We start from the raw sequence: 14,041 nt of genomic DNA on the forward strand, positions 1-14,041 counted from the left end.
AGGTGAGTGTTTTAGAGACTCTGATATGTTGTGTCTTCTTGTATAGTGGAACTGTTTGCCTTTTTATAGTGCTAGCTATCACTGAAGCATGCGCCGAAGACACCAAGCAACACAACCCACCCGGTCACATTATACTGACAACGGGCGAACCAGTCGTCCCACTCCCGTTATACTGAGCGCTAAGCAGGAGTAGAAACTACCACTTTTTTAAACTTTGGTGTGTCTCGGCCAGGGGACAGAACGCAGAGCCTTCCTCACAGGGCGAACGCTCAACTCAAGGCCAAAAGTGAGGCGGTGCCAAGGGAGGCATTAGGAAAGATAAAGTCATTAAGGAAGAATAGAAAAGATAAGGTCCTAAATTTAGTCGCCTTTTACGATCATGCAATAGGGGCAGCAGGTACAATTCTAACGCCCTACCTGCAGTGCCAATCTGTGAAGCCGGTATTTTTCGTAGCTCCAGATACAAGGTAATTTTATCATACTGGAAACTCCAAATTTATTTATTTAATTGTTTATTAATTACTCAACGGCACCAGGCATGTTAGTAAAACCGATAATTTATATCAAAAACATTTTTGTTATTAACTTTTATTATAATATTATTGCGTCTTCTAGGGATTGCCCAGAGTAGACCCAAGGAGAGCCCCAAACATTCTTGAGGAAAGCCTCGACCAGCGAGGTTAGTTGTAAGTTATCAATGTACTCGATTGCTTGTGAAATCATTAACTTATTAAATTTTATATATGATTTATCCCATCCGTCCGAAAGATAAATATTCATGGCGCCCTAACGGGCGACATTCTATTTATCTTCCTTCCGGATGGGCTTCATATCAACTGTATGTCCAATTTGGTAACAGTTCATTGCTTAAATGTACACTGTGTATACATTGATTATTGTTATGACAATCCGATAATAGCTTATGATAGACTCCATTCTGCAACATTCGTAAGTACATTGTATACATTTTGAAAATTTTGGTCGAAACTTGTAAAATATGTTATTAGACAATTTTCTATCATTTACAGGTGATTGATGGGGGGCGGGCTATTTGCGCGAAAAAAAAAGACTCATTTTACGCATTCTATGAAAATTTTTAAATACCAGTTTTTTATCTTTTTAACTGTAGAGAAGCAAGGAAAATTTAAAATCAAAATATATCAATCTAAAATTTTTTTTATAAATCAAGAATGACGTGCTTGATGAATTCTGTGTTTCTCAAGATCATCAAACATACTGTCTTTTTTATTGTAATTAACCGTTTGTATTTTTAAAATGCATGCATTATTTTAACATTGCAGACTTCCATTTGAGACCACAATGTATTTATAACATGGACGAAACGGGGTTCGGCCAAGAACATACCTTCATTGACGTGGATCCCACACAAAGATGTCTGTTACAAATTCCCACACAACAGCAGCAGTCTGCATATCAGCTGACGGGAAAGTATTGCCACCATTTGTGATTTATGAAAAGTCTTTTCCAAGTGGGGCCTATCGTGATGGCAAGTTTTGAAAACTGAAATAAAATAAAATGACTTTTGACATATAAATGTAATCAGCAATACTACCGGCATATCTGTATTATTACTATAACTGTATATTTGTATATATGCAAGGCAAAAAATATAATTAAATGGCTTACATCCTTAAATATCTCGAAAAGCACAAAGCTTGTTCAAATGAGGTAGATCAGAATCACTTACACATTATAAAATAAAATTTCACAGCTTTACTGAAATAGTTAGTCATGCTGGTATTTCGTATCATAGGCATACCTGCAGATCTTTTGGATTTCGGACAATGGTTTTTTTGTTTGTTTGATTTATTAACGTCCTATTAACAGCTATGGTCATGTAAGGGACGCGCCTCCCATGTATGCGGTGTGTTGCGTGTATGTTGTGCGAGGTGAGTGTACTGGGAGACTGCGGTATGTTAGTGTTGTGTCTTCTTGTATAGTGAAACTGTTGCCCTTTTTAGAGTGCTATATCACTGAAGCATGCCGCCGAAGACACCAAGCAACACACCCCACCCGGTCACATTATACTGACAACGGGCGAACCAGTCGTCCCACTCCCTGTATGCTGAACGCTAAGCAGGAGCAGAAACTACCACTTTTATAGACTTTGGTGTGTCTCGGCCAGGGGACAGAACCCAGAGCCTTCCTCACAGTGGCGAACGCTCAACTCAATGCCAAAAGTGAGGCGGTGCCAAGGGAGGCATTAGGAAAGATAAAGTCAGTTAGGAAGAAGAGAAAAGATAAGATCCTAAATTTAGTCGCCTTTTACGATCATGCAATAGAGGCAGCAGGTACAACTCTAACGTCCTACCTGCAGGGTTATATGGATGGGGAGCTGTCTCTTACGTGGTTCTGGATGATTTTCTTAAAACAGTCCTCTAAAGAGAGACCCCTGCTGTTAACCATGAACAAGTTTGTTTGTTTGTTTGATTAATTAACGTCTTATTAACAGCTATGGTCATGTAAGGACGGCCTCTATGTATGCGGTGTGTATGTTGTGCGTGTTTGGGGAGACTGCGGTATATTTGTGTTGTGTCTTCTTGTATAGTGGAACTGTTGCCTTTTTTATAGTGCTGTATCACTGAAGCATGCCGCCGAAGACACCATACAACACACCCCACCCGGTCACATTATACTGACAACAGGGGAACCAGTCGTCCTACTCCCTGTATGCTGAGCGCTAAGAAGAACAAACTACCACTTTTATAGACTTTGGTGTGTCTCGGCCAGGGGACAGAACCCACGAAAGCCACACCCCCTTGGCATTAGTTGAAGAGGCCAGAGCAAATAATGTTGAATTATTTTGTTTTTCCACCCCATACGACATGTTTGCTTCAGCCACTAGATGTCGTCATGTTTATGCCTTCAAAGAAATCCTTTTCAGAGCTAGCATTGAGTGTTGGATATGTAAACAATCATCTAATTATAGGAAAAAATAGGTATTTATAATAACAAAAAACATCTTATGGAAACACAATTGTCTTTTGATGGCCCTATAACACAAATATTTGTGTTATAGGGCCATCCTTTAGTTAATCAGATATCTTTATTCCCATACCAGACACTACTTGCAAAAAGACAAACAGACACGAATCATATCTACTTCTGGAGTTATAACAGGCAAGTCTTTAAATTTAATTAAAACATTATGTCATATCATTATGATAATAATATTTGGTGTTTTGCAGATGTTGATCTTTGAGTAATAAATGTTGATCTTAAGAGTAATATTAATATCAACCTTTGTCCTTTTTATGAAGAAATAAAACAGTCAGTACAAAATCATCTAAACTACATCATGTTTTCTTCAAATGATGGCACATCAACATTGCATGTCACGAGATCTAACATTTAGCTTAGCTGTTGGTAAATTCATCTAAATTAAAATACTTTTATCAAATTCATAAGGAGATAATTACTTTAAATTCTTTGGTAGGAGCCGAAATCTACATGCAACTCAAACAAAATAAGACCAAGGGGAAAAAGTAAGAAGGTAACATAATTTATTATTACTTATCTGAATACAATAAAAGTAACGTATTCATTTACAGATGTGCTTATTTGTTTGTTTGTTTGATTAATTAACGTCCTATTAACAGCTATGGTCATGTAAGGACGGCCTACCATGTATGGTGTGTTTGTTGTGCGAGGTGCGTGTTTTGGGAAACTGCGTTATATTCATGTAGTGTCTTCTTGTATAGTGGAACTTTTGCCCTTTTTACAGTGCTATATCACTGAAGCATGCCGCCGAAGACACCAAGCAACACACCCCACCCGGTCATATTATACTGACAACAGGCGAACCAGTCGTCCCACTCCCTGTACACTGAGCGCTAAGCAGGAGCAGAAACTACCACTTTTATAGACTTCGGTGTGTCTCGGACAGGGGACAGAACCCAGAGCCTTCCTCACAGGGGCGAACGCTCAACTCAAGGCCAGAAGCGAGGCGGTGCCAAGGGAGGCATTAGGAAGGATAATTGTCATAGTATTTTGAAAGGCAAATTTGGAAATCATAGCTGTTGTTGGTCAATAGTTTTAAATGCAGGTACACCTGCTTTCTTCCACCATCAGTAAATATTACTGAAATCAATTGAAATTAAATGTCCCATTTTCTAAATATTTAAATCTTACATAGCAGATGGTGAAGACAAAAGGCAAAGAACGCGAAAACTAACCTGGAAGAACTACCAAAAATGAACCCCAACCCCCTTCCTAAAAAAAAAAAAAAAAAAAAAAAAAAGACGCCGAAAGGTACATTTCATACTGATCTCAACCTCATTCATAATTTGATACAACTTATAAATACTTTAATTAGTAATTGTCACTGTAGCATGCAGTTGTCAAACAATGTATTGGTAATACAATTTACAAAAATCATAACAAAATACATTGAACCTTTAATTTACAGGCAAACAACGAATCGGAGCAATCACATGATTCACCTTTGGGACGCACTTGGTTGCTTGCAGATGAAGTGTATACATGTGGTATGATGAGGATCATGGGATCTTGCGGGTCGGCCGTGACAATGAGGGATGTGGCCGCTGGTTTCACAGTGCATGTTTGCCGACTGCAGAAAATGTATCTGTTGATTTAAGCTTGCTCACTGAAGGCACTTGGCATTGCCATACTTGTTCCAATACAGTCTATATCTGAAAGCCATCAAGTCACAAATATTTTGGATGAGGAAAATGTCGCGCTGAATCCCTTTACAGAGTATCTCATATGTAAAGTTTGTATGTTTGGAAGTTGCTCAGTCTGTCAAAATGATAGGGCACTCTTTTGGGCAACCGGTTGTTGTCACAAGAGTTACCATCAATATTGTCTTCCAAAAACAGTTCTACGGCAGTACAACAGATTTGGCACAAATTAGATATGTGTTTAATCCATACCTGAATAATGATTTGTTTGTTTGATTAATTAACGTTCAATTAACAGCTACGGTCATGTAAAATCTTGGCGCCAACCAAAGAATGATCTACGTCTGACAATGGAAAGAGGAATCTTTTCTCTGCTTTTCAAACTTTTACTTCATAGTATTACTGACCCTGGCTGTTAATAGGACGTTAAAATAATCAAACAAACAAACAAACAAATCATAGTATTACATGAGATTTGAGAAGAAAAAAAATCAGTACTTCCTGAGATATTTAACAAACTTCAATTACCTAACGGCCATCTTGTTGACCGCTCGGTCCGAAAATGCAATATGCACAACTAAGGTTCTAGGGGAATCTACATATATTTTGTTTGTTTGATTAATTAACGTCCCATTAACAGCTATGGTCACGTAAAGACAACCTCCCATGTATGTGGTGTGTTGTGTGTATGTTATGCGAGGTGCGTGTTTTGGGAGACTGCAGTTAAATCTGCCACGTGGTTGATCATATCGTTGATTTGAAACGCTTGTTAAAACACTAAAATGAAAGCCCAGCAGGTAGGGCGTTAGAATTGTACCTGCTGCCCCTATTCTCCTCTTCCTAACTGAAAGAGTTAAGCCACCCTCAAGTCTCGCAAGTCGCATTTATAACCTGTCATTCCACTCCCGTTATGCTAAGCGCTAAGCAGAAGCAGAAACTACCACTTTTATAGACTTTGGTGTGTCTCGGCCAGGGGACAAAACCCAGAGCCTTCCTCACAGGGTTAAACCTCAACCAAAGGCTAAAAGTGAGGTGATGTCAGGGGAGACGTTAGGAAGAATAAAGTAATTTAGGAAGAAAGAAAAAATAAGATTCTAAATTTTGTCGCCTTATACGATCATGCAATAGGAGCAGCAGGAACAATTTCCACGCCCTACCTGCAGGGCAGCGTTAGGAAGAAGGAAGTAAGGTAAGAAGAAAGAAAAGATAAGATCCCGAATTTAGTCGCCTTTTACTATCATGCATCAAGAGCAACAGGTACAATTCTTACGCCCTATTTGCAGGGATATTCAATTAATCAATAAATGGTTCAAACAGGTGTTTCTTGATTGTGCCAATATTTGGCGAGACTGCGGTATGTTCACGTTAATTAATTAAACAAACAAATTGTTGTGTCTTCCTGTATAGTGGAACTGTTGCCCTTGTTATGCCAGTAAAGAGCGCCCTCCGATAGTTTCATTTCATATACAGATACACATAAAAGGATTAGATAACAGGATAAGCCTATATAAACCTTCTCCTTCTCGCCCTCTGTTTGACAGCAAGGGAAAAACGGTCGCCCCATTCCCATTATGCTGAGCGCTAAGCAGGAGCAGAAAATACCACTTTTATAGACTTTGGTGTGTTCCGGCTAGGGGACAGAACCTTCTTCACAACGGCGAGCGCTCAGCCAAAGTGTAGAAATGAGGCGGTGTCAAGGGAGACGTTAGGAAGAACAAAGTTAGGATGGAGAGAAAAGATGAAATCCTAAATTTAGTCGCCTTTTACTATCAATTAATAGTGGCAGCAGCTACAGTACTAACGCTAACAGTGCTTTTGTTTGTTTGGTTAATTAACGTCCTATTTACAGCTATGGTCATGTAAGGACGGTCTTCTATGTATGTTCCGTGTGCTCAGATCGACAACACAGAGTCCGTCGCCGTTGTAAAACAAGATGTACACGATGCAAAGCCGGTGTTCACAAACTATGTGTTGCGCGCCATGTATGTACCATTATAGAGGATTAACCGATCTCGGCATAATTAGGATACACACATGCTTAGGAAAGCATCATTTGTGTTTCAAGTTATGTTCTAATTACTGACTCTATAGTACAAGTGTGAAAAAAGTGCAAAATAGATTAAAAGAATCCCCCGCCTACATCTATATTTGATATTAATTTGCTAAAAATACATACTTGTTGTGTAACACTATCATTAGTATACAAGATAACACATTTGCATATACATGTATATGTCCTTAGTTGGTGGCTTTATTATCATCTTCGCTAGCCAAGGCTTCTGATAACGTTACACTCCACGAACATGTACTCAAATGAAATGAAAAACACATAAATTATATTCCTTCAAATGAGTATATAAACTTAGAAGACGTAAGCAATGGAAACATTTCGTTTACTTTTATGTCTACCTTACAAAAAGGAATGTTACTAATGGTATCAGAACGAGTTTACGAAACTGATACGAAGTGGTGAAAATATATATATTTTAGATACATGTTGTATATGATGAAATTTTACTTAGAACGTCGACAAAACCTTAACAAAAATGTAAATGTAAAACGTCACGTTGCGTAGTATTCACGACGTCATAATCTCCACAACGTAGACACCTTTGAAATTTGGCCGTGGCAGCGAAAGGGTTAATCAGATTGTGCAAGGAATCTACCAAAGTAGCCACCGTATTATTTATCTTCTTCTCTTAATATGGAGCGAAAAAGATAGATCTGTTTGTTTCTTTGATTATTTTAATGTCTTTAAACTTTAAATTACCGGGAATAAAAAAAGTAGAAGGAAAGATGAAAAGAGTCATGGAAAGTAAGAACGAATTTATGTCTATGCTTAGGAACTTGCCTCGAATATAGATGCCTTATACAAGATACCAGCTTCTCAGAACACTTGTTTCTCGATTAAGGGCAACAGCGACACTGCGACAGTTCTCAATGAACTTGCCCAAAGAATAGATACTACTCATAATGGACTTCGGTAAGAAGTGAAACTTCAGATAAGACGAACCACTCTACTGATATTCCGATAAGTAGATAACTATAAGAACCAGCTACAATTACGCCATTCACAAATTGTTCCTGCAGATAAGACAGAAGAAATAGATCTGCTGTCCTTATTGCATGGTAAAAGGCGACTAAATTCATGATATTATCTTTTCTTTCTTCCTAGCTTACGTTCCACTTCCTAATGTCACCAACTCACTCTTGAGCTCGCCACTATGCTGAAGGCTTTTGGTTCTCTCCCCGGCCGAGACACACCAAAGTCTATAAAAGTGGTAGTTTCTGCTAGTGCGTACAGTTGCTCAGCATTAAGAGAGTGGGACGACTGGTTCGCACGTTGTCAGTATAATATGACCTGGTTGGGTGTGTTGTTTGGTGTCTTCGGCGGCATGCTTCAGTGATATAGCACTATGAAAATGGCAACAGTTCCACTATACAAGAAGACACAACACGAATATACCGCAGTCTCCCAAAACACGCACCTCACACAACACACCGCATACATGGGAGGCCGTCCTTACATGAACATAGCTGTTAATAGGACTTTAATTAATCAAACAAACAAACAAACTCTCCAACAGGAGAAGGCTGAAAACCTTTCCAAGATAACAACACATGCCAACCACAACAACTACAACTTTCGGCCAGAACCCAAAATTTCACTCCAAATTTGTAAGACTATGTCGGTATATATTGCAACATAGCAGTTCTGCCACGTGTCCCGACCAGTGCTTCATCAACAGACACTTCCCTTTGAGGTACGAAATCCAGCAGAGGTTTAAAGTGTCCGTCGGGTCTGAAAAAAATCCAAATCATTCATATACATGTGAATGCATTCTGTTTACATATAAGAAACAATTTATTGAAACTATGTCAGGAAACGACACAGCGGATATAAAACATTTATTATATGAAATATTACACCCTTGGTTGGTATATAACTCCGAATCAACATGTTTATCGTACGTAAATGATCTCATAATAATATATGATAAATATTTCTATAGGATAATAATGTCTTTTATATAGTGCCATTTTTATCGCAATTGTAAAATCACTTTACCAATAACTTGTATAAAATGTAGCTTCGAACCCAGTATCTCCGAACGCTAGCCGGATGCGCCGATTGAGCTATTAGAAGCTTATGATATAATTTATGTTAAGCATATTTATATGCTTCCTTGGTTAACGTATTAGATATACATGTATCTCACGTTATCCACTCATCCGAATATCTTTTAATGTATGATACACATACATTCTCTTTCAATGCTTATACAGTGACGTGCCAAAAGTCTTTCACATTTTTTATGACGTCTCGTCGTCTTGTGAATTGATATATTGCAACTTTAGAAAACCATAACTCAGAAACCATGGAACACACACCTACCTGATATTTTGGTATTTTGTTGCGTGACCCTTTGCCTTAATTACTGCTTGGACTCGTCTTGGTAAAGTTGCATACAGCGCAGCAATATACCCCGGAGTAAATGAAGTCCAAATCAGAGTTACAGCATCAATAACCATGGAACACACCTACCTGATATTTTGGTATTTTGTTGCTTGACCCTTTGCCTTAATTACTGCTTGGACTCGTCTTGGTAAAGTTGCATACAGCGCAGCAATATACCCCGGAGTAAATGAAGTCCAAATCAAAGTTACAGCATCAATAAGTTCTTGGCGACTTTTAATAGTATGCTGCACTCTCTGTAGACAAATCTTAATCATTCTCCATACATTTTCAATAATGTTTATATCTGGAGACTGAGAAGGCCAGGTTAAACAATTAATATTGTTTTCTGTTTTCCACTGCTGGGCCCTTCCCGACATGTGTGCAGGACAGTTATCATCTTGGAATATCCAAGGCTTATCGGGAAAATGTTTCAAGATATAACAGGCCATAAATTTTGATCTAATAGTTCAATGTACTTATCTGTATTTAAATTTCCTTCTATTGGTCTCAGCACACCTACTCCGGAGGCACAAACACACCCCCAAAACGACACTGACACTCGGGAACTACCGTGACGTACAGTCCTGATCCCCAAACACTCGGGACGCCATTTCTCGTCGGCTTTTCTCCACACATACACTTTTTGATCAGTGCCTAAAACTACTTGTGTCTCATCAGAGAATATTACAGTGTTCCAATTTTTCAGAAATTGTCCAATTTTTATGTCCACGGCACCACTCAACTCGTTTTTTCCTGTTAACTGCCGATATCGTCAACGTTTTACATACAGACCGCCTGGAATAACCCTCAAAATGTAATCTTCCCTGTACAGTACGTTTTGAAACTTTAACAGGAGTAAATGAATTAAATTGTGTAGATAAATCTGTCAATGTTTGCCGACGATAATGTTTTACTAGGCGAAAAAGTTGTCGATCCCCCTGTTCACTTGTTAATCTGGGCCGCCCGCTTCGCTGCTTATTTTCAATACTTTCTCTTTCTTTGAAATTCTTTAAAAAATTACTGATACTTGAAAGGGAGAATCCTACAATTTTGGCAATATCTACAACTTTTCTACCACCTTCTTTCAATCGTACCACTTGTTCCTTTTCAGCCAACGTCAATTCCCGGCGAACCATCCTTCATGATTGTTGACGTCTGCTACAAAACTAAAAATAGCCCCACGCGAATTTGACAGATATGGGAGATAACCCCTGCACTACATCTTGCACAACACAAAAGAGTTCCGATTCTAGTACCAATTTTTGAATCGCGAGGAAAGAAACTGTAATTACTTCCGGGTATTGACCGACGACGCGTCATAAAATGTGAAAGACTTTTGGCACGACACTGTATATCAATTATGGATATTTGTTGAGGTTCGCATGGTGTTATTTATAACTCCTTGAAATAATGACCGCGGGTGGTATAACACCATATAAACCGAATCAGATGTCCTTGACTTTATGTAGCTTCTTACGGCTTTCCAAAGGTGCATGTTAATTACAAAAAAAATCGTTAGTCATAGGACGCCACCTTGAAGAACTAACGTGTGGGCAATAAAGTTATAACAAAGTTATATTAACAAGGTGCTTCTAAAAATGGAAACACTGTGTTGATATGCTACATAGCCAATGAGAATAGTGGAAAATCGTACCATATTTAATATGAAATTAACCAATATCTAGTAAAAAGTTAGACTTTTGCAAAATTATGATATCGTAAAACGTCTCCCGCCTTTATATTTATAACGCCATGAAGAGGAATGAGTTCTCGTTTACGTTTTATGATAAGTGCAACATGTTGAACTGTGCAAGTACATGTATTCAGGACTGTTCCGTTTGGGAAGTTTCTCACTTTTGTGATAGGGAAGCATTTCAATATCAACTGGAATCGGTTCCTCGGAAACATCTTTTGAAACCACTTGGTGGATTGACTGTCCAGTTTCTGATTCCAATATTCGCTAATAGTGAATTTCCGTATCAAACCCATGTTGATTACGACTGCTAGGAAGCCCTTGAACTCGCTAATGGTCATCGGTTTCCATTTGTTAAGTCGTGCATGGAGCGATAATCCATGCTGTCTAAGACATTTCCTTGCATATCTGAGAATACAGGGAACCATATTATTTGTGCTCATTTTATAATGTTTTTAATCAGTTTTTATTCTATGAATTATATAATCAGGAAAACAAAAGTTGTATGCATGACACACGTTACATAATTGAAATGTAAGGTAGGTCGGGATATAAAAAAATGGGGGGATTCAGTTGCTTTATTACTTACTACATTACGAAGTAATTTGTCTTTCAGGCAGGCTAGAAGTCTGTTATTTCTCATTGCATTAATTTAACTTTATCTGAATATATACTTAAAAGGCCCACTACCTTTCCGAAACGGCTTTTAATTTCTAAAATGGGAAAAGTAAAACGAGATCGATATTTTTGTATAGTCGCTAAAGTTATTAACTTACCGTTAATACTACACGTGTCATCACATTCTGAACAATTTGATTAAAATAAATAAAATGTTAATTTTCATAACGCGGGTCGTCTTATGTTTCCCGCCGTCGTCCTAAATACCGCGCGGTAGTTGACTATCACTGCAAATCTTGCATATGTTTTGGTGTTGTTACCTCATCTTAGGCCATTGGTATGTATTTTCTGATGTTATTCATGTTTTTAAAAACCTTTTATGTTTTCTTCCGGAAAGGTAGTATGCCTTTAAAGCAAGTGTGGAAAAAATAGCTTTTTGCCTTCAGATTCACTAAAACGATTTGTCATTGAAATATTATTAGGAAATATAAGGACGATTTTTCCAAAAAGTTCATCGTTCGGATAAAAGTGCCGGTTCTAAAATGGTAATGTACAATTAACATGTATAAAATAACGTTTGAGGACACCTGGCTACATTAGCAAGAAGAAGAGTTTTCTTAAGTGAGTAATACTTTAATAAAGACGAGTAAATACATGTTTCAGACATAAAGTAAAAAATATGTTCTGTAAGAATCAGGTAAAATGGCAAAAATGGAACCTTATAAAGACAAATACATACATGTCTCATACATAAAAAAAGTTTCTGTAAGAATCAGGTAAAAACGGCAAAAGTGGAACCTGCTCTATCTACTAAAGACTTGGGTAGTAGCCTGCCTTACTATCTTCTCTGGTGTCTTCAAGTGTGTAGATATTTCCGTTGGGTAGTGATAGTCTCTTTCTTTATTATACAGTTGAATCCATAAGGAACGCATCTTTTCTTGTAATGTGTGCGTATGTCGAATGTTGTTTGCCAAGATGTTTTTGATAACGATGCTGCATATCCCTCCATATAATGCAATGGGGATCGTATGAAAAGTACCTGGGTTAATGAGGGTTGTTGTCTGTGTTTGTGGAGTTATCTTGTTTCCCTATGTCATCTGCGTTGATGCCAGTTGATTGCGGTGGTGTGGCTGTTGTTGTTTCAGTGTCGGTCTTCTGTACCAGATCCAAGATGAAATCAGGATCTAGGAAAGGTTCCAATCCCTCTGGTGTGTTCCATGTGCGAGCTGGCCGTAGTAAAGTTGCAAGTGTCAATTTGGCAAGAGATTCCTCAGTCTCCATATGTAAATCTGGTTGTGGTGGTGATCGCGGTGGTGCTTCTCCCTGGCGGTGTCTGTTGTGTCTGAGGCCGCTGTCTGTTGTGTTTGAGGCCGCTGTTCAGTGTTGGTGATATCTTGTGTCTGGCGTCGTGTGTTTTGTGCTGACGCTTGACCTTCCAGGTTTGTTTCTCTATTCAGGGAAGTCATGCATATAAATATGATTCCTCGTCAGGTAGGCTTGCTCTTAACACATTAAAAGTTGCAACCTTCTCTATACTAATAGTTATATAACCCTTATCTGTTCACAGTTTTACAGGGAAAATACCAAGAATGCATTATTCAAGTTTGAATCAGCATATCTTTTAAAGTATTCAAGCTAGACACCTAAAATTTTCTATACATAGTACATACATACTCCTCTTCAATTACCAATCTTAAATTTAGAATTTCACCTGCTTATTCAGCAGGTGTGCACAGGTAAATACCTATGTACAGGTATTTTTTATTCAATTTGGGATGAAATGTCTGTATTGGTTAAAAACAAACATTCAAATTTAATAATTGGGGTTGGTTAACATTCTTCTGTACACCGCCGACTACAAAGTATCATGTCTCTGCACCTGGACCTGAAAAAGGTAAGAAAACCTTAATTAGTATACAGGTAAATATCAATTAGATTATTATTGTTCTTTAAATTTTCTATGAATCCATGCTCTTCCATTACTGGATAATAAACAATGACTTCGAAGTATCTGGACTAATTTGGTGTTCTTTGCTCTTGCAGCAGTATGATTATTTCATATTTCCAAGGTACAGAAAACCTGACAGGTGAAATATGCTAATTAGCATACATTTACCGTATATACAGGTAAGTTATAATTATCATTCTAAATCATCTTTTTTTCTGATTTCAATAGATATTAATAGATATTGGGTGGCCATCAATGATGAAACTGCTTCTGGAATCCAATATGGTTGCTGCTGAAGTCACCTGTGGAAGAAAGAGAAAAAACATCTATATTTGGAATCATGGATTATCTAATTTGCATATTAATTTATGCATAATGTATGCAGATATGTACATTACATTACGTTACAAACAGTGTTTGATAGAAATATTTGACTAATAAAGAGATAATTTAAAATAAAACTGTTTTTTTTATTATTATTCTTTTTTATTTTTATTTTTTATTTTTTAACATATGAACAGATATATACAGGTGAAAACTTGTTAACGAACACAGGTAAAGAAAACTCGTTAACTGCTACATCATCATAATCTTCCTCGCAAGGACAGAGACCAATTATCCCATGTCCTACCATATGCAGAATTATGTAATTGAGACCCATA

General features: G+C 37.7%; 1 pseudogene; it reads right to left on the minus strand.

Annotated features, from left to right (window-relative positions):
- Positions 1-4,614: 4,614 nt before the first annotated feature.
- On the minus strand, positions 4,615-11,154 carry LOC138307036 (piggyBac transposable element-derived protein 4-like; annotated as a pseudogene).
- Positions 11,155-14,041: the final 2,887 nt, after the last annotated feature.

Source organism: Argopecten irradians, chromosome 14 (genome assembly GCF_041381155.1).
Source record: "Argopecten irradians isolate NY chromosome 14, Ai_NY, whole genome shotgun sequence".
Lineage (NCBI taxonomy): Eukaryota > Metazoa > Mollusca > Bivalvia > Pectinida > Pectinidae > Argopecten > Argopecten irradians.